The following is a 27,414-nucleotide window of genomic DNA, read 5'->3' as shown; positions in this document are numbered from 1 at the left end:
TTCCAAGACCTCTGAGTCCAGATTTCAAATTCCCAGTAGGGAAATGTGGTCCAGATCACTGTTTGGGGAAAAGCCTGTAAGGTGCATGTCACTAGAAGCCAATGGAGACACCCCTTTGTGTCAGAGTCAGGTAAGTCAGGTAACTAGGGCAAATAAGCCAAGGGAAGGAGGAGCTTTTGAGGGTTAGGGACCATATAATGTGCCCTGCTACCCACACGGAGTTGGGCATCAGGCATAAAGTGTTGGAAATCTCTCCCAAAACGCAGCTTTGGCTCTGCTCAGAGATCCAAAGGAGGGCTTGCAGTGGTCCCAGCAATCACCCCTGAAAAGCAAGTATTGTTGAGTCATTACAAAAATGTCTCCCACCCTCTGTTCCTCTCTGTGTCGATACCTTTACCATGTGATTTTGCAGCTCCCTCCATCAAGAAGTAGAATCTATTTTCTCACTCCTTTAATATGGACTGGCCTTGTGACTTGCTGTGACCAACAGAATGCAGCAGAAAGGACAGTACACCTCTCCCTCTCCCCCTCCCTCTACTTCCTTCCCTTCCTCCTTCCCCCTCCCCTTCCCCTCTCCCCCTGTCTCTCATAATCCTACCACTGCCATGTGAACAACCCTGCTGGAAGGATGTGAGAGACACATTGAAAGAGCCCCCATTTGGACCAGTTTCCCCAGCCAAGGCCATCCTAGACCAGCCAGTTGAACAAAGACAGATGAGCATGTCCAGCCAAAACCAGCCAGGCCTGGCCCAGATCAGAAGAACCATCCTCTTGACCTGCAAACACATGAGCAATAATAAATGTGTATTCCTTTAAACAAAGCTTTGAGATATTTTGTTATGTGGCAATAGCTAACTGATACAGCAACTCAGGACTCGGATTGTCAAATTGGGCCAGGTAAGTATGACTAGGAAAAAGTCTATCAGTTTGGCTCCAGCAGACAACATTTGCCTCTAAGTAGTTACTCCTCTTCCAACGCTGCTCTATGCACCAGCCAGGCTGCAGGAGCTGCCAACATCCCCGTACAAAAGAATCAAGCAGCCTTTGCATGGACTGCTTGGAAATGTCCTTTGAGGCTTTGCAAGATACTGGGCAAAAGAGACTTTTGCTCAGACAAAGCTGATCTCAGCAGAGATAAGGTTATCAAACAAGAGTAGCTGGATTTCAAAACCATGATCAGAGAGAAAGAGAGATAGGTCTGTTTCCTCAGTAGGTCAGAAGTCTGGGTCACCTAAATGCCAAATCAGATCAGAGTCCAGTAAGCAGGAAGAGGACTAAGAAACCAGCCTGGATTATGCCTGCCTGTGGACTGAAGTCTGATCTCTTGAGATATTATTTCTCCTTGCTCTGATTCTCAAATATTTGAATCCAGGACACCTAAGCATTAAATACCAGACTAGAGCTAGGGTTACATGGGCACAGAATTTTGCTACTTATAAGTGCACTTGGGAAAATTTGGGTTTGTTTGGGTTTTCTTCCCTAAGAACAACAGATTCTCAGAAAAGCTCTGACCCAAAAAGGGTAAGAACGGCAGAGAGAATGCTAGATGCAACATTGCCCATCTGTATCAGTGTTCCTACAGGTCTGTGCCTGTGTATTACTCTGTCTACATGTTATTATACTTATACATTGCAATTCCTAGAAGATATTCCAACCATATTATAGGATCCATGTATTACTGTAGCTATCTATCCCTTCTAAGGAATGTCACTCTAGTTGTGACTTAAAGGTATCTATTTTTATTGTATCTAATTTAATATATCTGTACACTACTGTAACATATATATTGCTGCAGTTGTGTGATGTTGTATCTTGATATTGTAGCTCTGTTACTTAAATAAAGTAATAAATAATCTACTTTAGTGTTGCTAAAAGTTTTTATGTGTATACATAATTGTGGCTGGGTTACTGCAATTCTATTACTACACCTATATGTTACTGTATCCACGTAACTGCTTCTGTTATTGTGTGTAGGACTCTAATTGTATTACTGTATCTATGTGTTACTGTATTTATGTTTTTGCATCTAGATGCTACTGCATTTATCATTGAAGTCATGCTTTACTGCAACGAAATTTTACTGTGAATTTGCATTTACTCCAATAATAAAATAATAATAGCTACCATTTGTTAAGCACCTTCTGTGTGTGAGGCCCTCCTCGGCTGTGTGGTTTATGTATAATTACCTTGCTAAATCATACAACAGCCCTCCAAGGTAGATTTTATCATACCCATTTTACAGATGAGGAAACTGAGGTGCAGGTAGGTTAAGTTACTTGCCTGAGATCACACAACCAGTATGTGGCAGTGGAGGGCAGGGGAACAACCATACACCCAGGTCTGTCTGACTATTGTAGCTATTTGTGACAGCAGCCATATAACTGTATAGACTGTGTCCTTTACTTTTATGTTTAGAGCCTTAGTGTAGAAAATGCTTAGATGTGGAAAGGTACTTGCTGGGTGTAAAATAAAGTTTTTTAAGCTATCAGCTTCATTTTCTGACACTTTTGTTGAGTTAGGAGTTCCTGAGTTCAGAAACAATTAAGTTACTAAAAGAAACATGATTGAGTTAGCAGACAATAAATTTAAAGAACAATGAAATTCATTCTTCCAACTTTCAATGAATTTATAAAGAGAGAGATGGTTACATGAGCTTAATTGTTGATGAGCACTGCGCTTATGAACTTTATGGATTCGAAAATTGCCTGCAGGCTGGGAAACATTTGAGAGCATGACAGATGTCCTCCAACAAAACCACCACTGCCAGGAATGGAACCCTTTACTCACACCCTTCGACTCTCCCCTCCTCCAAACCTTGCAACGGTAACGACCTCAGGCTTCCATGCAGGCCCCAGAAAATCCCCGTCTACCCTCAGAGCTTTCTATTTTAAGTCTGCAGCCCCGACCCCAGTCAATTCTTCTTGGCTTTTGCTTCCTGCCCAATTCGTCTGTCCAGGAGTGAATTCTGTTAAGAGGAGGGAAATATGGCCACAGCCTGGAGCTGGGGTCTACAGGAAGAAGTTCCCAAAAAGGCCTCCTATGTCCCAGCCCTACACCAGTCCTGCTTTGAGCAGAATCAGTCCCAGGCACATTTGTAAGCTTGGCTCCTTTGGTCTCACTGCCTACTATCCCTCTGGCCCCAGACCTTAAAACTCACAGGTAACTCTCTCAGGCCTGCCTGCTCCCTGGAATTCCATTATGCTTGCCACCTGACCCCCTCCCAGGCCAGTCATTGTCCCCTCACATGCTTCCCCAGCCCCTGTATGGGTTCCACTCCCTAGAGCCAAAGTCTCTCTTCCCTTCATGGTGACCACCAGCTATATTTATGGGTAATTGGGACAGAGCTTTAGAAGACCCCTTTTCCCCCTCAAACCTGAATAATATTGAAGCATAGTGACAAGGACTTCCTAGAACTAATGCCTAGATTATATCTAGATGTTAATGAGTCTCATTTTGAACATTCATAACACTGAAAGCTTTAGATCAAGAAGGTGGACCCCTTAGAAATCAAGCATCTAGCTTAGGGATGGTAAACACAAGGCACAGAGAACTCTGCTCCTCCATCCCATGTCCATTACAGACATCACTAATCGATTGCAGATACTCTTTCCTACATAACCTGGACACAGTTTCAGAACTCTTCTCAGTCCAAGTCTACAGGTCCAGCTGACCTGAAGTGGCATATGAAATCAAATGCATTTCCCTTTGAGGCTGACTTCTTCATTGTACAGATGGAGAAACTGAGGCCCAGAGGGAAAGCTGACTCATACAAATCAGGTTCATACAAGCCAGAAGCAATACCAGTATGAGAACCCAGAGTTCCTGGCCTCTAATCCAAGCCATGAAGGCACAGGATGCGGCTGCACAGTGGGGCAGAGCTGGTGAGATTTGAGTCTCACTTCTAAGGAGACCAGAAAAGCACCAGCCAAAGAGAAATCAATGAGAGCCCTGCTCTCCACCCCACGGTTTCCATAGCAACCCTTTGGGCCCTAGTTTGGGGTGGAGAGAAGGAGTAGGGTTTCTCAGATAGAAGATGACCTAAACCAAGCCTTTACATATATTAACTTTTCTGTTCTCACAATAATCCTGTAAGGAGGTACCGCTATTATCCCTACTTTACAAATGAGAAAACTGAGGCATGGAGACGGGTAAGTGACTTGTCCAAGCTCACACGGCTGCCAAGTGCCAATGTCGTGATTTTAACTTAGTCTGGCTCCAGAGCTGACGCACTTAATCATTCATACTACCAAACTGCACACCTCTGCACGTGCACGCACACACACAGCTACACACCCCGTGGCCAACAGTGCGTGTGAGTGCCCATTTCCCCAGCAACATCGCATATTATCCAACTTTTCAATTTTGCCCTTCTGATAGGTAAGCAGTGGCTGTCTGAGGAGGATTGGTCCTAGTCTCAGTCCAGGTATCACCTGGGTCAAGAGCCCCACCAGGGGTACTATACCCACGGCTTAGTGGATCAACTGCAGGGGTATTCCTGTCCATGGGGGTTTCTGCTTCTGCAGAGGAAGGCCAGTCCACCAGAGACCTGAGCTGGAAACAATAGATCATCCATTCACTGGGATTAATGAGGCTTCCCCATGTTTGTAGAGAGCTGATTAAGGAGCTTGTAGCTGCTTCACCTCCTGTCAATAGAACAAAAGGCTCAGCAGCACTGTTTCCAGGGGCTTTGGAGGGGGACATGGGCAAAGGGGTTCAGGGGTCTGCACCGTGCTCTATTTTGTGCTTTTTTATGTAAGCACCCAACCTCAGGGCATTTGTCCCACCCCTCCCCAATCTAGAGTCCCTCCCCATCGCTGCCCATGTCCTCCACATGTATTTATTGAACCCCTAACATACACCAGGCACCAGGTACTGGGGATACAGAGACAACCAGGACAGAAACAGCACTTACCCTCATAGTCTGCTGGGAAAATAGACACTAAACCGCTAAATATATGATGATTTATTTAATTGCAAGCATGACTAAGTGCTGTACAGGAGAAGAACAGAACTATAAATGCATGCGATAGGGGTCCTGCCTCTCTAGAGGGTCAGAGAAGTTTCCCAGGAGATATAGGAGAAGAGGTAGGGTCTCAAACAGGTTGGGACATCAACTTGACAAGACTTGGCAACTGATTACATGTTGGAGGTAAAGATGATATTTCTGACCCAAGGATTATGTGGAATGTACCACTAACATATGTACAGAGCACAAATGGCAGGACAGGTTTGGAGAAGGCAGGACACCTATGAGGTACCCAGTGGGCAGTTGGCTGGATCAGCCTGGGGCACAGGAGTGAGGTCTGGACTGAAGGCATAGATTTAGAAGACAATGTAGAGGCCATACAGTAGTTAATGTTGTACAGTTAGATGCCACTCCTAAGGAGGGAAAAAAGGAGGGCCAGGGACTAATCCCTGAGAAGACCTGTAGGAATCAGAGGAAGGAGCTGATGAGAGGGGAGGGGAGACGCTGGAAAAAGTAGGTGTCTTGAAACAGGGAAAGAGAGAATTTGCAGAAAGCAAAGGAGCTGACTGTGAGACACTGCCAAGAGATCTAGTTAGATGAGGGCTGAGACGTGTCATTGGATTTGGTACGTAGGTCACTGGTGACTTTGGCAAGAGTTGCTTAGCTGGAGACAGAAGCCAGAATAGAGTAGATGAGGAGAGTGTGGATAGTGAGGAAGCAGGAAATGCGGACAATAGAGTGTTGCTGTGAAGAGAAGTGAGAAATGGGGCTTTTTAGTCAGGAAAAGCTTGAGCAAATGTGCCAGCTGAGGGTTTAATCCAGACTTGGAGAAAGAGGAGGAGATGTTGAATAAATGAACAAGTGGACAAAGAAATGAAGACTTAAGAAGCTAACTGATGGAGGAGGGTCTTGGAGCTGGTTGGTGGGCTCTAATCCAAGGCACTCATGGCGAGGGTCGGGGGACCCGACCAGAGTAGGACCCCTTCCTTCTGAGAGAGGGTGGGGTGAGAACACTGAGGGGGAATGGAGGGAAATAGAGGGAGCCCATCTCTGATGACCTTGACCTACACAATAAAGGTCAAGTTAAGGTTGTCTGCAGAGTCTGACAGTGATAGGAGGATGGAGGTGGGAAGAGGGTGGAAAGGCTTGTGAGCAGCTGAGGACATATTATAGAAAGACAGACAGAGCTGGGCATAATGAAGGCCATAGAGCAGTGAGGCCCAGATGACATTGGAAACCATTCTCATTACCCACAACAACTACAATAACTCCCATTTGTTGAGTGCCGCTATGTAAATTATTCCATTCTCATGAAAGCCCAATAAGGGAGGCCCCATCATCCCTTATAAACAGACAAAAGTAACTGAGGCTCAGAGACACTGAGTAACTTGTCCAAGGTGACACAGCTGCTGAGCAGCAGAGCTGGGGTTTGAACTTGAGGCGGTTAGATGCCAAGGCCCATGCTCTTTTTACTGACCTGTGAACCAAATTCTGGCATTCTCCTCAGCACCACGTGGCAGCCAGGATTGGGAGAGGAGAGAGCAGGCGTGGAGTCTGCGCAGGGCTGAGGACTGTGCTGGCCAGTGGTGTCATAGGGCCAGGAGACCAGAGAGGTGGGGAGATAAAGAAAGAATGGCTATGCAGGGGTCTGGGTCAGTGGGGAGTTGGGGCAGAGCTGGTGGTCTACGAGGGACTGTGACAGCAGAAAAGAGCAGAAGGCTGGCCTGTTTTCATGTGGACAGTCATGGGAAGGGAGGAAAGGAAGGAGGGAAGGAGAAGCAGTCAGCACCAAAGAGCTTGGAGATGATCAGAGAATGTCACACTGTGAAACTTAGGTAAGTGGAATTGACCCAAGGGGGAGGAATCAAAACAACCATTTAGTGGCTCAGACAGATCTGGAGTCTGATACCACCCTGTCACTTTACTATCTCTGTGATATTGGTCAGCTTGCTTTAATTCTCTGGGCTTTATTTTCTCCCATCTACACAATGGCACCAATAAACCCTATACCTATAAAGCAAAGTCCTGCAAGGCTTCCCACCAAATGTCCCTACCATGTCTTGACATATGCTGCATCAACTGACCCTGCCCACCTCTCCAGCCTCATCCCAGCCCACTGTCCACATCATTCACTCTGCTTCAGTGTATTAGTTAGTGCCACAATAATGCTGTGTAACAAACCAGTCCCAAAACTCAATGGCCTACAATAACAAGTAGGTCAATGGGTTCTGATCTAGCCTGGGTTTGGCTGAGCTTGGCTCCAGGACATGAATTGAGTTCAGGTCTCCTATACACATTTCTCATTCTTCTGGGGTATTCTGGTACATGTCCTTTTCTTAGCAATGGCAGAGCACAAGCCCAACCACACAACTACAATTAAAGCTTCCACTTGTATCATGTCTACTAATATCCCATTGGCCAAAGCAAGTCACATGATCAAGCCCTAAATTAAAACAGTGGAAAACATGCTCCTGCCATGAGGCCATGGCAAGTGTGTGGATGTATAAAATAATACAGGGGAGTGAGGAGTTGGGACAGATAATTCTGTCTACCAAATGCAGTCACTGGGCCTCTGGCAGTCCTCAGGTCCAGCTATTGTCCCCTTAGAGCCTTTTTCTCAGCTGTTCCCTCTGCCTGGGCTGCTCTCTCCCACCCTCTCCCATTCATCACATAGCTGGCTTTTGTTCATCTTTTGAGTCTCAACTTAACTTTATCCCTTTTAAGAGTCTTCCAGTTTGCCCGGAGAGGGGATAATATAGGATTTGGTGAACACGTGACATTATCTCTGCTGTAGCCCTCTGATCACATAGAATAGAGGCCTCCATCAGCTAAATAAGATAGCCACCAAAAGAGAACGAGGTAGAGACCCAAAGAACAAGATCTAGGAGTTAGGAACAAGGAAACACCAACAAGAAGCAGAGGGAAAGAGAAGGGGTGAGGGGACCCAGGGAAGATGTCTAAGATGCAGAGTGACACATACAGTCCAAGGGAGGCCCAGAAAGAGACAGTGGCAAAGAAAGTTCACTGAACCAGTGGCAGAGGCTGTTGCAGAGAAATAAGACCCAGAGGGGCTGCGGGAGAGAGGACAAGCCAGCGCATCCTTGCGCATGCGCGGCGTTCGCGGTTTCCTCCCCACTAATTCATTGCTCTCGGCCTGTCACCCACGCACAGAAGTGGAATCTGAAATCTAATTTGGCCTTTGTAAGCTCCATAAATGCTGTTCTTTAGGGGTGATTCCCTTGTAAATGGAAGGAAGTACTAAATTGGAAGTCCACATTGGCCGTCCGGGACCTGTTCTCCCGAACGCCGGGTAGGTCACTGCGTGAGCGCTAATGCTGGTGAAAAATGGGAAGGCGCCAGGATGCTCAGGCAGCAACTTCATACAACCTGACCCACCAGCCGCTGGCCCGGGAGATGTAATCAACCCAGGCCTGGCCGCTGATCGCGGCGGCAGCAGAGGAAATAACTAGGTCCCGGGAGGACCAGGGCCTGGAACTCATTATTACAGCAAGGGAGGGGAGGGGCATGGTCTTCGAGGGGCTTGAGGGTTCAAACAAGGTGGCTGCCGCCCCTCTTCCTGGGGTGGTCTCTGGCCCAGTCCTCACCAGCTGCCAGAGGGAAATCTCCAACGTGCAGAACGACCCAGCCCTCCCCTGCTCAAAAGTCTGCAGCAGACGCCTCTCAGCCCAGTGTCACTTCCCCTCAGCCACCTCTGCCGGCATCCACACCTGCAAGCCCAGGCCCATCGGGCACATAAAAGCCCCACCTCAATGGGGTACTGCCAGTATCTTCCTTCCTCTGACCCAGGACTTCCTCAAACATCCCAGCAGCTTGGGGGCTCGCTTGGTTGTAGGAAAAGCTCAACTCAGACATGCGAGAAAGCTAGCGTCCCCAGGGGCACGCTTCAGCCAATGAGGTTGGGAGTCGGTGGAGACACGCCTCAGCTCCCTGTCTTCCAGGCAGAGGATTTGGGAGCACTCTCAGGGGGGCTGCTGAGGTCGTGCTCCCACTGCCCCCCTAAGCAACCTTGCTAACTTACTCTTACTTTGGCTTCTCCTCCTCCCTTGCCTCTGTCTCCCTGCTCTCTCACTCCTGCTGCCTGCGATCATCCCCCAAATAACCTCCTGCACCCAGGTCCTTACCTCAGGCTCCATTTTCAGTGTTTTTCCAGCTGTGTTCCTCGGGACCCCGAGGCAACTTACGATGCGTCTAGCCCCTCTCTCACCTGCATTTGGCTTAATGTTCTGTTGTCACCATTTTGAAATTTTTTTTAAATTTATCCTTTTTTTATTGAAGTATAGTGGACTTCCAATATTATATTAGTTTCAGGTGTACAGCATAGTGATTCAGTGTTTTTCTGATTGTACTCCATTAAAAGTTATTACAAGATAATTGCTATAATTCCCTGTGCTATACAATATATTCTTGTTGCTTATCTATTTTTTTTCATGATCTAGCTTTTCTTTTATCTTTATTGGAGTATAATTGCTTTACAATGGTGTGTTAGTTTCTGCTTTATAACAAAGTGAATTCGTTATACATATACACATGTTCCCATATCTCTTCCCTCTTGCGTCTCCCTCCCTCCCTCCCTCCCTATCCCACCCCTCTAGGTGGTCACAAACCACCGAGCTGATCTCCCTGTGCTGTGCGGCTACTTCCCACTAGCTATCTATTTTATGTTTGGTAGTGTATATATGTCCATGCCACTCTCTCACTTTGTCACAGCTTACCCTTCCCCTCCCCATATCCTCAAGTCCATTCTCTAGTAGGTCTGTGTCTTTATTCCTATCTTACCCCTAGGTTCTTCACGACATTTTTTTTTCTTAAATTCCATATATATGTGTTAGCATATGGTATTTGTCTTTCTCTTTCTGACTTACTTCACTCTGTATGACAGACTCTAGGTCTATCCACCTCATTACAAATAGCTCGATTTCATTTCTTTTTATGGCTGAGTAATATTCCATTGTATATATGTGCCACATCTTCTTTATCCATGCATCCGACGATGGACACTTAGGTTGTTTCCATCTCCGGGCTATTGTAAATAGAGCTGCAATGAAATTTTTAATAATTTTTGAACAAGGAATTCCACCTTTTCATTTTGCATTTCACCCTGCAAATTATATGGGCGATCAAGCCCTAAATGTCCAGCGCTTTGCACAAAGCCTGCCACTTAGTTGGTGCTTTAAACTAAGTTGAATTGAACTGAGCTTTGGGGCCTCTGTCCCTCCCTCTCTCCTCTCTTGCTCCTAGCTCCTTCCCTTCTTCCCACCTGAGCTGGGGCATTAAAGTTGCCAGGATGTGGGGATCCGACAGCAATAAGAGCAGCACATGTGGGTTCTCCCTGGGGCAGAAAGGAGTGGGGTCTACGACCTGGACCCTCAGTCCTCGCAAGACCCCCTAGACCACAGTGCGTCCTCTCTCAGATCAGGGGTTCCCTGTGGTCACAGTTCCCTATGAGCAAACCATACATTTTCATTTTTAAATGTCAGTACACTCATGTTTCAAAAAAGCTAAGTCTGAAATAATTTGGAATTGCCCTAACTCTAAGCCATGGTAACAGAGAGCCGCGTTCCACACAGAGGAGGTTACATGAGCCGAAACACTTCAAAAACATGAGGTTAGTGGTTGACCTCAAGAATTAGAAGCAGGCTGGGATTTGAGACAAGACACATCTCCGAAGGTTGAGAAGTTTGACCAGGGGAAGGGATCAGAGTGAGGAAATGCTTTTCTTAATTGGAAAAAAGACAGCCAGGGAAAGTGCGGCACACGTGTAGCGTGATTTCCCCCCTCTCTCTTTCCCTCTGTGAAAGGGAGAAGACGGAGGGGCTGTGAGCACAGACAAAGGAGACCAAGGCCTTTCCAGGGATTTGCAGAAAGCAATCACAGATAAGGCTCTTTCACCAGGGCAGTTAAAGCCACAGAAAGCAAAGGCTCAGGGGTTTAACACCTCGTCTGGCTGACCAGAGGCCTCAGGGGCTCAGACAAGCCTCAAAGAGGCCAAAACTAAATTGCCCTGATCATGAGAGAAATTAAAAATCAAAGTAAAATTAAGCTTAATTATTAACAGTTAAGGGCTAATGAGGATGTCTGATTCACCTAAATGGCTATTTCTACATCTTGCTCTCAACTAGCTATCACTTTTTGTATGTGAGCATTAGAGATTAGTTAGCTGTTATGCTGTGTTATTTAATAAATCTGACTGCACATACAGTTTCAGTTTTTGTTTTCTTTTGTCTTGTTATTGCGATGTGTAGGTTTGGGGAAACATTAAATGTCCGCAATGATCCAAAACCAAGGAGAGGATTTCTGTTCAAGGTGACTCTAGCCCAGACCCCACAGTCCACCTAGCGGCAGCTATCCAAATTGCAGCACGCTTACCCAGAACGCCTGAAAAGCTTCAGATGGGGCATGTGTACTTAGCGACAGGAAAAGGGGAAGGCAGGGGATAAGTGTGCTACGGGGTGGCGACATAAGGTAATCACCAGGGATGATTGCTTTGTGGTTGGTGTTTGGTGGGGGGAGGGGGCGGGTGTCTTGGAGGCCAGGGAGGTCCCAGTGATGGGAAGAGATCAGAGGCAAAGTGACCGAGAAACCAAGAACAGTCCCCCTTTCCAGGTAAAGGAAAGAAGAGGGCAGCCGTTAGACTCAAGGTCCAGTGTAAGGGAATTATATCTCCAGGAGGACTGTTGAGGAGCTCAGGGGAGGAGGAGAGAGACAAGGAGATCTCCCCAGGAAGGGCAGGAAAATGGTTTAAGCAAGGCAAGGGGGAGGTGGAAGGTGGACGAAAGCAACTTCCTACTGACCTCAATCATTCAAAACACAGGCCCAGGCTTGGCACCCAGGCAAATGCGGAAGCCCCACGGCCATCAGAAGAGCACAGGTAACACAGCTCAGCAAGCTAGCTTTCTGTTCCAAGCACCCAGCCTCCCACCAGCCTCACCCAGCAGGTGAACCCTGGCAAAGGGCAACATTTCGGGGGTACCTGGAAAGGTCTTCCTGGATGGATGTTACTAACCAGCCCAAGCCTTATTCTCACATGGTGACTCATTTGTTGAACTTCAGTGACGATGCCCTCTCTTGACCCCCAAACTGCATCCAAAGCAGAAAAGCAACACCGTTGGCAACTTTGTATGGGTCACAAGCAGCATGAGAGCCTAATGGGAGGTGAAATGGTAAGCACCAACCATATGAGGAACTTGGAACAGGGCGGGGGTAACAAACCCCAGAGCCTGGTCCCACCAGAAATCCCAGCACATAGCCGCGCAGGGAGGTATCCCTGGTTACAGGAGAAAAGTCACCATGTGTTTGGGTTGAACTGAGTGAGTCAGGGAAAGGGTAGCTTCTGCCTTCCCTCAGAACGCTGGATTCCTCACAGGAAGCGAGGCCCCTCAGGTTCACACTTGGGTCGTTGAAGCACTGCTGCCACTTCCCAGGCCTGACCTCAGGCCCACCACGGGGCCTCCACAGCTGTGGCCACCTCGGGTCACAGCTCCTTTGGCCCCCTTCCAGGTCTACCCTGGGGCCCCATTAAGCGTCTCTGTTCTCTCCTTGAGCAACCTTTACCCCAGTACTGGGGTTCCCACTCAGAACTGCCAGGGTGCTGGGGAGAGAGGCCTGCAGGCTCCCGGTGAGACATGTAGGCCCATCTGCTCCTCTGCAAGATGAGGTGGCTAAGCCAGAAGCCCCCTAAGAACCTCTGCTCTGGCCAGACCTGCAGTCAGCTCCGGGGGCCCTGGGCCCAGGTGCCTGGGCAGAGGGTGGATCACTCTGGGTTTAGGTAGGACAGTCCATAGCCAACATGGACGATCTCTGCACGGGTCTCCCCTCTATCCATTACCCTCTCAAGACAGCCTCAGGGCAGACTCTGAAGAGAATCCTCTCCATGGCTCCAAGGGCCATTTCAAGACCCAAGAACAAGGCTCTGGGGTCAAATCCAGAGTCAGTTAAATTCTGACTCTGTCACTTCGTAACTGCATTATTTCACCTACCTGAGTATCAGTTTCCACATCTGTATACTTAGCACAATGGTTGGTATAGAGGAAACAACCAAACAGTGGCTCAAAGAGAGAGAAAGAATAAACAATAAGAAATAAGCAGGGAGAGATTCACAGATACCCAGAGACAAGCGTCCTGAGGATAGAAGCCTAGGACAGGGGTTTAAGCCCCCAAGACAGAGGCAGTGGTGGGCTTGCAGAAGAGGAAAGAGCAGGAAGCTTTCAGGAGAAGATTGCAGGGTGGGGGTTGAGTCAGTTCTCACAGCCGCTGAATAATTCACAGGGCAGCCAGGATGGCATATGCTTCCACTGAGCCCACACCAGTAGGAATACCAGCCTCCTCCCCCATTTTGTCGCCCAGGAAACCAGCTCCCTCCTCCCGCAGGAGGAGCCGCCCAGGGCCCAGAAACTGGGTGGTTCGGGGTGGAGAGGACACGGGAGGGGAGTCATGGGGCTGGGGCAGGTACAGACAGCCCAGAAGAAAGTCAGCTGTGCCTGTCATGCCAGGTGAGAGGGTAGGAAACCTAGGTGAAGAGAAGGCAAGGATCCTGAGGACCCACCCTCCTCAGAAGCCACTGGAGATGCTATGAAATATATAATAAAGGAACTGCGGACAATGATGGGTCAGAAATGAGACTGATTTAGACAATGTGTCCGGGGCCAAGGTGTGCTCAGGACTTTGGTCTGTTTTGCCTCTGCTTCCTATCTAATTTTTATATCTGGCTTCCTTGGGGTTCTCCCCATCTGCCTTCTCCTGTGCATGGCTCTATCTCTAGCAAGAGCCTGAGCATCTCCTAAGCTTGGAGTGGACTTTCAGGAATAACTCCTGTCCAGCTCACCTCTGGGGCATGTTCCAGCATCATCTTTGGCCTTGTATAGACCAACACAGGCAGCCCCTGGCCTAGGGATACCAGCCATCCTGAGTCACTGTCTTCCAGCTGCCTTTCCCATGGGTACCTGCCCTCAGCGTCCTGCCCATCACCTGAGCCTGGCTTCTCTTGTCTTCCATCCTCAAACTGGCCTGCAGGGCCCAAGATCCTTGCCTTATCCCTGTCTTAGTTCCTGCGGTGTCCCAAGGTGCCCTCGTGTTCTCATATTACTTCCTAATGCAGAAGCCATCCATATGTGACTCACACAAGAGACATACCGATCCAAGGAACAGAAACTGCTGTGGCCTGGCCAGTGCAGATGACTTTATGGTGTCGACAGAGAGGGTCTTTATCGATAAGTGAATTGAGGCTCAGCTCCTAATGCATCTGAAACCACAACAAGTTTCGGGTTGTAGAACCTTGTGCAAGTGGCTTAAGCTCTCTGAACCCCAGTTTCTTCATCTATAAAATGGGGAGAGACCTGTCTCACTGGATTCAGTGAAATGAGAGCGTATAGCTCACACTTAGGAGGTCACAGTTGTTGTTATTGCTGTTGCTGTTTTCTTCATGTTTTTTCAAAATTTTGATTGGTGTATAGTTGATTTACAATGTTGTGTTAGTTTCCGGTGTACGGCAAAGTGAATCAGTTATACATATACATGTATCAATTCTTTTTCAGATTCTTTTCCCATATAGGTTATTACAGAATACTGAACACAGTTTAATATTATTATTATTGATATCATGTTATATATCACATTTGTATTATATAGAACATATATGTGTGCTGTGTTGTCATGTTTTAGTGCTTCTTTCTATCATACTGATTTTTTTTCTGCTCACCTCAGAAAAGCTCATGCTTGTAGCCCAGCTGCACAGAGTTCCATTTGTCACAAAGTCTGAAACACTGAAAACTTGACTCAATTAGCAAATCTGTCATTATTGCCTGAGCAAGCCTTTGATTGAATTTGTCAAACATGGTAATTTTATTGAGCAAACCAAATTACATAAGGTTGCGTTTGCACTCCTAAATTAAGAGAGTGACTTTAGATATGAAAAGGGTGCTACAAAAATAAGAATTGCATATGTTTCAAATTTTCCCAAAATCTCTAGTTTTCCCCATAAAGAAAAATAAAAGGTTTTGGTTAATTTCTTTTAACTCAAGCTTTCCAAGTTTCCAAAAATGTTATTTCTCGGCCCCATAAGGTGAGGGAAACATGCCAGAAGCACAGCATTGCATTTCTAGGACACCCTTAAGCTTGACAGCCCCATCTCTGAGTCACTCCACCTACAGCCCAACGAGGTGGGGTTGAGCTGCAAGCCCTGTCACACCCCCCTCCCCAGGCTCTGAGCCAGAAGCCTTAGTCCCCTCCCCAGATTCAAGGCCTCAAAAGAAGAAGCCAGATCGTGTCTGGCCCCAGTCCCAGGCGGGTCTAGTGTTTCCTCCCTGTTTTCAGGTCCAAGCATTTTCCTGGCTGTTCTCCCTTCTCCTCACCCCAACTATAGTAGGTTGAATTGTATCCCCCAGGGTCTGTTTCTTTAAGCCACCCAGTCTGTGGTCATTCATTATGGCAGCCCTAGAACACTAATACAGCCACTAACTCCAACCCCCAAGGGAAGCAAGCAAATGTGACTTCCCCTCCTTTACCAATGGACAACCAGAGGCTAGGGGAGGTGCCCCAAAGTCACATACTCCAGAGAAGTGGGCAATCAGGGTCGACTAACCACCTGGGGGGAGGGAAAATGAGCAATAGACTTGAATCAAAGAACTGAGTTCAAGTTCCACTTTTTGTGTCCATTTGCTGGGACCTAGAAAAAGTCACACAGCACTTGTCTCTCTTTACTATCATCTTTTTTGTTTGTTCATTATCTGTCTCCCTCTACCCCATGCTAGGATGTAAGCTCAGGAGGGAAGAGATTTTTTTTTTTAACATCTTTACTGGAGTATAATTGCTTTACAATGGTGTGTTAGTTTCTGCTTTATAACAAAGTGAGCCAGTTATACATATACATATGTCCCCGTATCAGGGCAGAGATTTTTATGTTTTTGTTCACTGCCCCAGTGCCTTATCCTAGAACAATGATTTGCATATAGGAAACCCAAATAAATATTTTTTAATGAATGAATGACTCTCTCTGCCAGGGCTATTGCTGGGCCCTTGGACTACAAAGAACATTAGACATAGTCTCAGGCTCCCAGACAGTGGGAAATGTTGATGTATAGAAACAGATCACAATGGTATCTTGTCCTGTGTGCTCTGGCAGAGAAAAGAGTGAAGTAATGTGGGGCTCAGCGGAAAGAATGGGAACTCTACTGGGAATGGGGGTCAAGACAGCTCTACCAAAGAGACCATTGAATGGGCCTTGACATATAAATAGGAGTTCCCTGGGAACATATTTTTCCCTACTAAAAATGTTTGGCCTTGCACTGGTAGGTGATAGGGACCCACCAAGGATTTCAAACAGAGGGGTAATAACAGAATCAGATTTGCACTTCAGAACAATCTCTCTGGCTGCTGTAGGCACAGGGTGGATTGGCAGGAGTGTTGGGAAGCAAGGGGAGGTGTAGCAGCCCGGTAAGAGCCAGAACCAAGGTGTGTTGTCTGGGATGGAGAGGAAGGGACTGATTCAATCAAGTGTATGTTCTGTTAAACTTTGGAGGAATACATGCTCCAATGGGAAGGAAGAGAAGTCTACACAACAGAAAGGAGCTGGTGGCATCATGTCCAGAAGCCTGGTGGGATGAAGGTGGGCCCCAGGCGGAGATGTCTGCTGACTGGCCCAGTGATTTTGACTGACCCAGACAGGTATATCAAGGCGACATCACATCTCAGCTCCCCTTCCCAGCTTCCAAGGTCCAAAGGCCCTTATGCTGGGCAATCTGGGGAGACAACCTCCACACTGGGCCAGGAAAGGAGAGAGGTGGTTTGCTTTTGGTGACCCTTTATCCGAGAACCCATCTGAGATGTATCATCTGGGGCTGTCATCATGGAGATCATCGGTGGGCTGGCAAGAGCAGCCTCCTGTGCAGGGGTGGGGACAGAAAGGCTGAAGAATAAGAGAAAGTGAGTACAGAGGGCTCATCAAAAAATTAGCCAACAAAGGAGAAGAGGACGGAGGGGAGGAGGGAGAAATCTGTACATGTCTTTGGGCTGAAGAGAAAGAGACAATAGAGGGGAAGTTACCACCGTGGGTCCCCTAGGGAAAGTGGATGGAAAAGGATACTGGGCAAAGGGGAGGATATTGATCTTGGACAAAAGGATTCAGAAAATATGATTCTCCCTAAATAAGCTGGCTGGTGAGAAGGGCTCTGCTGTTAAGGAGCGTTCCCAAATAATGGCCTCTTTCTAATGAAGCTGGAAGTGAGTGTGTCTGCTGACAGTGAGGGAGCCAGTGAGGACCAGGAGCTCTGGGAGGGTCAAAGTGGTTGGTATAGACAGTGAGGAGAAGGGGCTGCTGGGAGGAGGCAGAAGGGCTGTGACAGTGGAGGTCCTGAGTGGGCGAACCCTCCGCCAGTGCCGGGACCCAGGATGCAGGGCAGGGCAGTGAGGCTGGATTGATGTGCACTGAGTCCTGCGTTCCACAGTCACACTTCGACTTGTCAGCCTGTGTGTCCTGATTTTCGAGTGGGAAAATATGTTGCCTGCTGTATCAGTTAGGGTCTCAGCAGGAAACAGATGGCACACTCAAATTGGGTAATTTAAAGAGAGTTTATGAAGGAAGGGTCTATTTACACAGGTGTGGGCAGGGCATAAGGGAACCACAGGAGTAGGCAGTTCCATCAGGCTTGTCTGGGGGGAGACTGGTACCATTACCACCCTAGGGCTGCAGGGGCAAGGAGAGGGAGGACAAAGAGATAGCCTTGAAGCAGGCTGGCGGGCAGAGACCAAGATCAGGGAGGAGCCAGACAAATATCCCAGCCTCACTCTCCTCCCCGCTCCACCCACTGCTGAGGGTCCCCATTGGCCGAATCCAACAGGCAGCCAGAGGGTAACGGAGCCCACTTATGGGTCCATACAGATCAGCAGAGCAGAGAAGAGCAGAGAGTGGGTCTGGAGGGGCAAACAGAAGACAGCGAACCCAGCTGTAAGGATCCCCATCTTCAGAAATGCTAGGCTACCTATGGAAGAGCAGCAGACTCCCAGGGGACTCAGACAATGCAGGTGTATTTCTGTATGTGTCAGGAGGGGAGGGTGTAAAGTGGGGGGAGAGGAGACATTTCTCTTCGGTCTCACAGTTTGCCCCACGCCTCTCCCTCCTGTTTAGAAGCAGTTAGTGATCAGATTCTGTGATTAAGAGAAAGAAGGTGGGAGAGAGAGAGAATGAGAAAAAAGAGAGAGAGGTTGAATTCTACGGGGGCTTGGAACCTCTGGACTCAGCATACATCCAGATGGACAGGCAGACAGACCAGGGACCACCCCCCACGGATCCTTGTCCTGTCTCTTGTCCTATCAAGTACAATTGAGTCAAAGGTGCTAATGAGAGAGCTAGACGGAGTAATCAGGGTAAATGAAACTAACATGCACAGCGTAATCAACACTCATTAAGCCAATTTAGTCAAGTGATGACCTCAGTCAGCTTTTATTTAATCATATACTTAAATGTCAAATCAATATGCAAATCTCACCCAGGGCTTCTCCAATTATAGCCCACTAAAAACTTTCAAGTAAATCAATGCAGCCAAGCAGGAGGGGCAAGGCAGGGAGAGACAGGCTGGGCCCCAGACGATTGGACGATGGGCCTTTTGTCTACAGCACCCACTCTGCCCCTACTCCCAGGGCCCTCACTGGTCCATCCTGCCCTGATCCACCATCTACCATCAAAACTTACCCCTCCTGGGCTTCCCTGGTGGCGCAGTGGTTGAGGGTCCGCCTGCCGATGCAGGGGACGTGGGTTTGTGCCCCGGTCCGGGAAGATCCCACATGCCGCGGAGCGGCTGGGCCCGTGAGCCATGGCCGCTGAGCCTGCACGTCCGGAGCCTGTGCTCCGCGACGGGAGAGGCCACAACAGTGAGAGGCCCGTGTACCGCAAAAAAAAAAAAAAAAAAAAAAAAAAACTTACCCCTCCTGTGTCCCATCCCAGGCCTCTGAAACAGCTATAAGGAAAGGAAGGACACCGAACTGGCTCCTCCCTAAACGTCACATAACAACCATGTTCACATCTCCGTGCTCTCAGCACTTTGTTTCTGCAATGAGTATTTGTGCCCGTTATCTTGTTGGAGCCCCCCAAAACCCTGATTAGGTAGACATTAATATCCCCAATTTACCGATGACCAAATGGAAGCTCAGAAAAACTAGGGGCTTCTCCCAAGACACCAGCCCACCAATAGAAAAGGGAGATTCTTGACAGCTTCCTGAGGCTAAGCCTAGCCCCGAGGTCAGTCTGCCGCCCCAACAATCAGGCAAAGGAAGGAGGTGCCACAAGCCTCTCTTCCCTCCCAAGACGGAGTCAGCAAAGTCCTCGTGCCACACTCAACACCCTAGTGAAGCTGGGTGTGAGTGATCCTTGTTTAAAAGGCTGTGTCAAATTTGGTTAACTTGTTCCAGGCCCCTGAAAAAGGAAGTCAGATCATGACTGTTTCTTGCTTATTATTATCCCATCTACCTCTGATACTGTCAGGGATGGTAACAGCAGTGAGGCAAGGAAAAGACAGACCATGTTCCCAAGGAAAAGAAGGAAAGAAAGGGCCAGACCTCACCAGGTTCTTGTTGGGTACCACACATGCCGTGTGCTGAGTGCTTTTCCTTCAGTGGTCTTGTGTGCAAGGTATTACCATGCCCCCTCTATAGATAAAGAACGGAGAAAGATCAGAGAGGGTGGTTAATGGCTCTGAGGTTGCACAGTGGACTTGGGAATGAAAACCAGGCCTTTCTGAGTCAAAGGCCTCAGAGTCCCCAGGTCATCCATGCCCAGGGGTGCCCAGGGGTCTGTTCACATGGGCCCTTTCCCAGGGGGATGTATCACCAGCTGGCACAGTCCAGGCTGCTGGGCCATGGGCCTGGCTTCCAGGAGCTGATATGAAGTGTCCAAGGGAGCATCTGAATCCCCTGCCTGGCCCAAGAGGCCCACCTCTGGCCGGTGCAGCAGAAATGACAACTGCTTCTCAGAGGCCTGCTTCTCAGGGTCAACCAAGAACTGACAGGTAAGCGCTGGAAGAGTCTTGATAACATCACAGCAGAGCCAGATTGAAGATGCTGTCCCGGGCAGGTGCGCGGTAATTGACTTGCATACACACAGTGGTGTCGGGCAGCAACCCGGAAAGCTATTGGGAATGCCAGTGACTACTGGCATGAAGGAATCAACCTTGGTGCCTCTGATAGTTCCAGGGCTACTTGCCCGCAGCTCAGAACCATTCCCAAGGGGAAGGAGATGGAAGGCCCCTGATGGAGTAGGAGGAGAGAGGGCAACGCAGGAACCCAGCTTTCAGAGTCAAGAACCAGGGCCTCTAGCCAAGCCTGGAACAATGAGGTTTAGAAAGGTGTCAGCCCTGCACTCCTCATCCAAGATAGGGTCAGAATAGACAGCACAGGTAGAGCCTGCTTCCAGGGTTAGCACTGAAAGTCCCGTGCCTCAGAAACGCCTTGTTTCTGGGCAAACCCGGATGGTTGGTCCCCCTATAGATGAGCCAGCTGGGCTGTCCATGGGGAGAGAAGGTCATCCACCTTCCACCTTCCACCCAGCAGCACATGGGGTGGGGGTAAGGGCTTAAGTGACTCCTGAAAGTTTCATAACCAGAAGGCAGAGGAAAAGGAGAAAGGGAATAAGAGGCAGGGAAGGGAGGAGCCAGGTGATCCCTACTCAGTGCCTGCGGGTATCAGGAACTGGGCTCGGAGCATCCAAATATATGGGCTCATTTAATCCTTGAAACAACCCTAGCAGGTAAGTGTTATTATTCCCACTGTATAAATGAAGAAGGCTCAGATCAAAGAACTGACAAAATGTATAAATATAAATCAACATGTTGTACACCTTAAACTTACAAAGTGTTATATGTCAAATCTATTTCAATATTTTTTAAAAGAATTTTTCTGGACAGAACTTAACCAATAAATCATTGCTGGGGAATTGAGAGGCACAAAGGATCTTGGTTGTACCAGCCCCTGTGGGTCAAAGAGGAAAAAAAGCAGAATTTAGTCTGACAAGTGCCCCTCCTCTAGGAAAGGGAAGGTTTTAAAGCGTTTTCCTCTTAGAGAGATGCAAGCTCCCGTATGAGTCTTCAAAGGGGAAGATGGTTCCAGAGGGGCAGATGGGAATGTGAGGGTGAACCGGGACCTGGAGTGACACTGGTAAAGAAGGGTGAGGAGGTCTGAGGGTGTCTAGGGTACCCCCGGGGAAACCTGATTTAAAGGGACTGTGCAGGGGCTTCCCTGGTGGCGCAGTGGTTGAGAGTCCCCCTGCCGATGCAGGGGACGCGGGTTCGTGCCCCGGTCTGGGAAGATCCCACATGCCGCGGAGCAGCTGGGCCCATGAACCATGGCCGCTGAGCCTGCGCGTCCAGAGCCTGTGCTCCGCAACGGGAGAGGCCACAACAAGGAGAGGCCCGCGTACCGCAAAAAAATAAATAAATAAAATAAAATAAAAAATAAAGGGACGGGCTTCCCTGGTGGCGCGGTGGTTGGGGGTCCGCCTGGCGATGTGGGGGACGCGGGTTCGTGCCCCGGTCTGGGAAGATCCCACATGCCGCGGAGCAGCTGGGCCCATGAACCATGGCCGCTGAGCCTGCGCGTCCAGAGCCTGTGCTCCGCAACGGGAGAGGCCACAACAAGGAGAGGCCCGCGTACCGCAAAAAAATAAATAAATTAAATAAAATAAAAAATAAAGGGACTGTGCAGAAGGCAGAGGAGCAGGGCTGAGCGCCCCACAGACCCACAGGAGCTGCCAAAGCACTGAATCGCCACAGCCGCCAAATGCTAAGGGACTGAAACAGGCCAGGAAAGAGCTTAAGAGGCATTTCCAAACTGCAGAAAAATTCCCATACAGGAGGATGAGAAAGCCCAAGAAGTCCTGGAGAGCAGAAGGGGGTGAAAAAACTCCCAACGAGCAAAATGTCTTCATTTTGCAAAATGATGAAAAGGTAGATTTTTTTCTAACTTGACCTTCATCCTGGACAGGATCTAGGACATCTGCTTTGTGTGCCCATGGAAGGCAAGTTGGGTATGTGATCACCAGGGCCCAGCACAGGTCACCCCAAAATGAAATATGCCAGACTCACCTCACTTCCCATACTGTCAAGTGACCCGCCAACCTAGTGAAACTCTGGGGGCTTGAAGAAGGCTCTTGTCCCCACTGTGGACAAGACAGTAGAAAGGAGCTTGGTGGCAGAACTGCTTAGGTGATTCCTAACGACTCAGAGGGAAGGAGGAGCAGGATTTGTCCATGTGGGTCTGGGGCCTTGCGGGGAGGGGGCATGCAGCAGGGAATTCCAGGTAGAGGGAACAGCAGGTGCAAAGACACGGCAGTGGGAAACTCAGAAAAGGCTGAAGAGCATTTCTTCCTGGACAGTAACTAGGTAACTTCCCACGCGCAGGACGTCCCTCGTCACACTCTCACCTCTCCCTTCCTTGACCTAACCAACCCCTACGGCACTCAAACGAGCATTTATGGAGTGCCCACTGTATGTCAGGCACTGCCCTAGGCACTGGCCCCAAGCCATGCACGAGGCAGACAAGGGCCCTGCGTTCATGGCATTTAGAGTCTAATAGAAACAACAACACTGAGCAAGTATCTCCAGCACCATGCTCTTCCAAGGAACGCTCGCCCAGTCACATGGATGTAGATGCTCCGAGTTCCCAAATGACTCCTGAGTGTGTACCTCCACCCCAAACCTCTCCTCCTGAACACCAGATGCACATTCTCCACTGCTTCCTTGATATCGACATTTGCATTCCTACCAAGCATTTTAAACTCAACATCTCTAAGACAAAATCATTCCACACCTTCCCCTCCACAAAACCTGTTCCTGCTTCTCCAGCCTTCCCACTTACTCAGACAAAAACCTGGGAATCATGCGGCATTCCCATCATTGTGCACGCATGCGTGCGCACACAAGATCCAATCCATAGCCAAGTCCTTCTGGTCCTAACGTCACCCAAAAACTTCCCAAATATGACCACTTCTTCCTACTTACACAGCTACCACCCTGCTCAGTGCCATCATCTCTCTCCCAAACCATTAAACCAAGCCTCCTCACTGGAGGCCTCCCACTACTTCCCACTACTCACCACCCTGAGTGATCATTTTTACAAGATGATAATTTTTAGATTGTTCTAATCTAGCCAGGTCACGCTCTTCCTTTGAACCCTTCATTGGTGTATCAACTAGCTAGTGCTGCATAACAAATCACCCCACATTTCAGTGGCTTAGAATAACTGTCATTTGTTAAAACTCATGCATCTGTGGGCTGGCTGGGATCAGTTGACCTTGGCTGGGGTCAGTCATGGTCTGTGGGTAAGCTAGGGGCTCTGCTCTAGACTGGCTTTTCCAGGGCACATCCTCTCCTGGGACCAGCAGGAATGTGCAAGGCTCAGAATTGACACATGGTCAATTTGTATTATTCTATTGTCCAAAGCAGGATACATAGCTGAACTTGTGTCAAGAGGTGGGAAAATATACTCTGTCCTTGATGAATGGATATACAAAGTCACTTAGCAAGGGGCATGGGTACAAGGAGGAGTGAGGAATTGGGGCTATTAATGCAACTCACCAAAGAGCTTCCCACTGCCCACAGGGTCACATCCCAACTCCTTGACATGGAGACCCTCCAGGAGCTGACCCAGCCACCTCACCAGCCCCATCTCCTATTGCTCTGAACTTCCACCCACTCCCCACTTTCCACAGTTCCGCAAATGGGCCTCGTTATTTCACACTCCAGGTTTGCCTGTGCATGTGCTATTTTTCACGTTGATTTTTTGAATCCCTACCCATTCTTCAAGATCTAGCTCAGTAAAGCCGTTCCTCCTTGGTGAAGCCCTCCCAGGCTTACCTTCCCCACCCCAGGGCTGGGTCACAGCCGCTATTACACCCCTCCCCCTTCCATCATACCCTATAACAGCACTTAACCCTGTGCAAATCTGTCCACTTCTGCCCCTAGGTATTGAATACCTTAGGGTAATATATTACTTTGCTATCACCACTGTAACAAGTTGCCACACACTTAGTGGTTTAAACAACATAAATGTATTCTCTTACTGTTCTGGAGGTCAGAAGTCCAAAATCATTTTCACTGGGCTAAAGTCAAGATGTTGACAGGGCTGGTCCCTTCTGGAGCCTCTGAGGGGAGAATCTATCTCCCTGCCTTCCTTAGCTGCTATTGGCCAACTGGATTTCTTGTCTTGTAGCCCCCACTCCTCCATCTTCAAAGAGCGGGAGCATCACTTCAATCTCTGCTCACGTCACCTTCTGCGCCAAATCTCCCTCTGCCTGCATCTATAAGGACACTCGTGATTACCCTTAGGGCTCACCTGGACAATCCAGGATAATCTCCCAGCTTAAGATCACATCGGCAAAGTTCATTTTGCCATATAAGGTGACATTCGCAGGTTCTGGGGATTAGGACCTATTATCTTTGGAGGCCAATACTTAGCCTACCATAAACAGTTTTCATGTTTCTTCTTCTGGCCTCTCCTCCACCTGGCTCAGGACCTGGCCCATGATGGGTGTTCCAATACACTGGATGAATGGAAGAATGAATGAGTGAGAGAAGGAATGCAGTACCAGAGGGGCCACTGGAGGTGCCAGGGTCCCTAACAGGCTGGCTGGCAAAGTCAGTGAAAACTCAGGCTCCTAAAATTCCCCATCCCCTGCACTCACCATAACAGAGAATATTCTCTGTAATGAATAAGAGATCAAACCAAGCCCTCTGTCCAATACAGGAGCCAGGCTGCCTGAGCTAAAAAGGAAAAAGATTTCTCCCCAGAACTGCAGAGGCAGAGCTGTGAGCTCACCCCACAGAAGCATTAACCCCCTGTTCCTCATCATAACTGCACAGACTTGGCTGTGCATTGGTTCCATGGGACCATTCACCCCCATTCCTGTGTATTTAACAGAAAATTGTGGCTACTACTCTGTGCTAGTCACCTAAAACATGTTACCTGTCCTCAAAGGCTGCCAGTCCAGATCCCTTTAGAACACCCTGGATATGACCGATCCTCAGCCCTGCACAATTTCCAAACACGCTGAAGCTCATGAAAGTCCTGTCCCTTACACTTTCAGAGCCCCTCCTGGCAGGAACCTCTAGTCATTCAATAAACATTGGGCACCAAGGACATGAGAAGCCCCATAGCAGCCCTTCCGTTCATTGTGGGGCTCTCCCATGAACATCCTACTGGCCACAGGTTGACATTCCCTGCAGGACTTCTGGAGCCTTCCACCTGGCCCCGATAATTCCAAAGACTGCAGAGAAGTTGGGAGGCTGCTTGGGAAGGGAGAAGGGGAATGGTCACTGCAAAATCACTGGTGATTCAACCCAGAGAGGTTTTTGTTCAGGTGCGGGAGGGAGTCAAGCTGTGACTGACTGAGAGATAGGGATACCAAAACAACAATAATAAGAGCCACTAATTATTTTTTTTTAGTAGATCTTTACTGGAGTATAATTATTTCACAGTACTGTGTTAGTTTCTGTTGTACACCAAGGTGAATCAGCCATATGCATACATATGTCCCCATATCCCCTCCCTCTTGAGCCTCCCTCTCACCCTCCCTATCCCAACCCTCTAGCTCATCGGAAAGCACTGAACTGATCTCCCTGTGCTATGCTGCTGCTTCCCACTAGCTATTTTACATTCTGTAGACTATACATGTCGATAGTACTTTCACTTCGCCCCAGCTTCCTCCTCCCACCCCACGTCCTCAAGTCCATTCTCTGTCTACATCTTTATTCCTGCCCTGTAACTAGGTTCGTCAGTACCATTTTTTTTTTTTAGATTCCATATATATGTGTTAGCGTACGGTATTTGTTTTTCTCTTTCTGACTTACTTCACTCTGTATGACACACTCTAGGTCCATCCACCTCACTACACATAGCTCAATTTCATTTCTTTTTATGGCTGAATAATATTCCATTGTATATATGTGCCACATCTTCTTTATCCATTCATCTGTCAATGGACATTTAGGTTGGTTCCATGTCCTGGCTATTGTAAATGGATATCCAAGAACATGGTATATCTCTCCATCTGTTTGAGTCATCTTTGATTTACTTCATCAGTGTTTTACAGTTTTCTGAGTACAAGTCTTTCACCTCCTTAGGCAGGTTTATTCCTAGGTATTTTATTCTTTTAGTTGTGATGGTAAATGGGATTGTTTCCTTCATTTCTCTTTCTGATTTTTCATTGTTGGTGTATAGGAATGCCAGAGATTTCTGTGCGTTACTTTTTTATTCTGTAACCTTACCAAATTCATTGATTAGTTCTAGTAGTTTTCTGGTGGCATCTTTAGGATTCTCTATGTATAGTATCATGTCATCTGCAAACAGTGACAGTTTTACTTCTTCTTTCCCGATTTGTATTCCTTTTATTTCTTTTTCTTCTCTGATTGCTGTGGCTAAGACTTCCAAAACTCTGTTGAAGAGTGGAGAGAGTAGACATCCTTGTCTTGTTCCTGATCTTAGAGGAAATGCTTTCAGTTTTTCACCATTGAGTATGATGCTTGCTGTGGGTTTGTCATATATGGCCTTTATTATGTTGAGGTAGCTTCGTTCTAGCCCATTTTCTGGAGAGTTTTTATCATAAATGGGTGTTGAATTTTGTCAAAAGCTTTTTCTGCATCTATTGAGATGGTCATATGGTTTTCATTCCTTAATTTGTTAATGTAGTGTATCACATTGATTGATTTGCATATATTGAAGAATCCTTGCATCCCTGGGATAAATCCCACTTAATCATGGTGTATGATCCTTTTAATGTGTTATTGGATTCTGTTTGCTAGTATTTTGTTGAGGATTTTTGCATCTATGTTCATCAGTGATATTGGCCTATAATTTTCTTTTTTTGTGATATCTTTTTCTGGTTTTGGTATCAGGGTGATGTTGGCTTCATAGAATGAATTTGGGAGTGTTTCTCCCTCTGCAATTTTTTGGAAGAGTTTGAGAAGGATGGGTGTTAGCTCTTCTCTAAATGTTTGATAGAATTTGGCTGTGAAGCCATCTGGTCCTGGACTTTTGTTTGTTGGAAGATTTTTAATTATGGTTTCAATTTCAATACTTGTGAAAGGTCTGTTTATATTTTCTAATTCTTCCTGGTTCAGTCTTGGAAAATTGTACTTTTCCAAGAATTTGTCCATTTCTTCCTGATTGTCCATTTTATTGGCATATAGTTGTTTGTAGTAGTCTCATATAATCCTTTGTATTTCTGTGGTGTCAGTTGTGATTTCTCCTTTTTCATTTCTCACTTTTTTTCTTGATGAGTCTGGCTAAGGGTTTATCAATTTTGTTTATCTTCTCAAAGAAGCAGCTTTTAGTTTCATTGATCTTTGCTACGGTTTTCTTCGTTTCTATTTCATTTATTCCTGCTCTTATTTTTATGATTTCTTTCCTTCTACTGACATTGGGTTTTCTTTTTTTTTTTTTTTTTTTTTTTT

This window comes from Neophocaena asiaeorientalis, unplaced genomic scaffold (genome assembly GCF_003031525.2).
Source record: "Neophocaena asiaeorientalis asiaeorientalis breed wild unplaced genomic scaffold, Neophocaena_asiaeorientalis_V1.1 scaffold106, whole genome shotgun sequence".
NCBI lineage: Eukaryota > Metazoa > Chordata > Mammalia > Artiodactyla > Phocoenidae > Neophocaena > Neophocaena asiaeorientalis.
The sequence above is the reverse complement of the archived record's forward strand: the minus strand, read 5'-3'. Positions refer to the sequence as shown.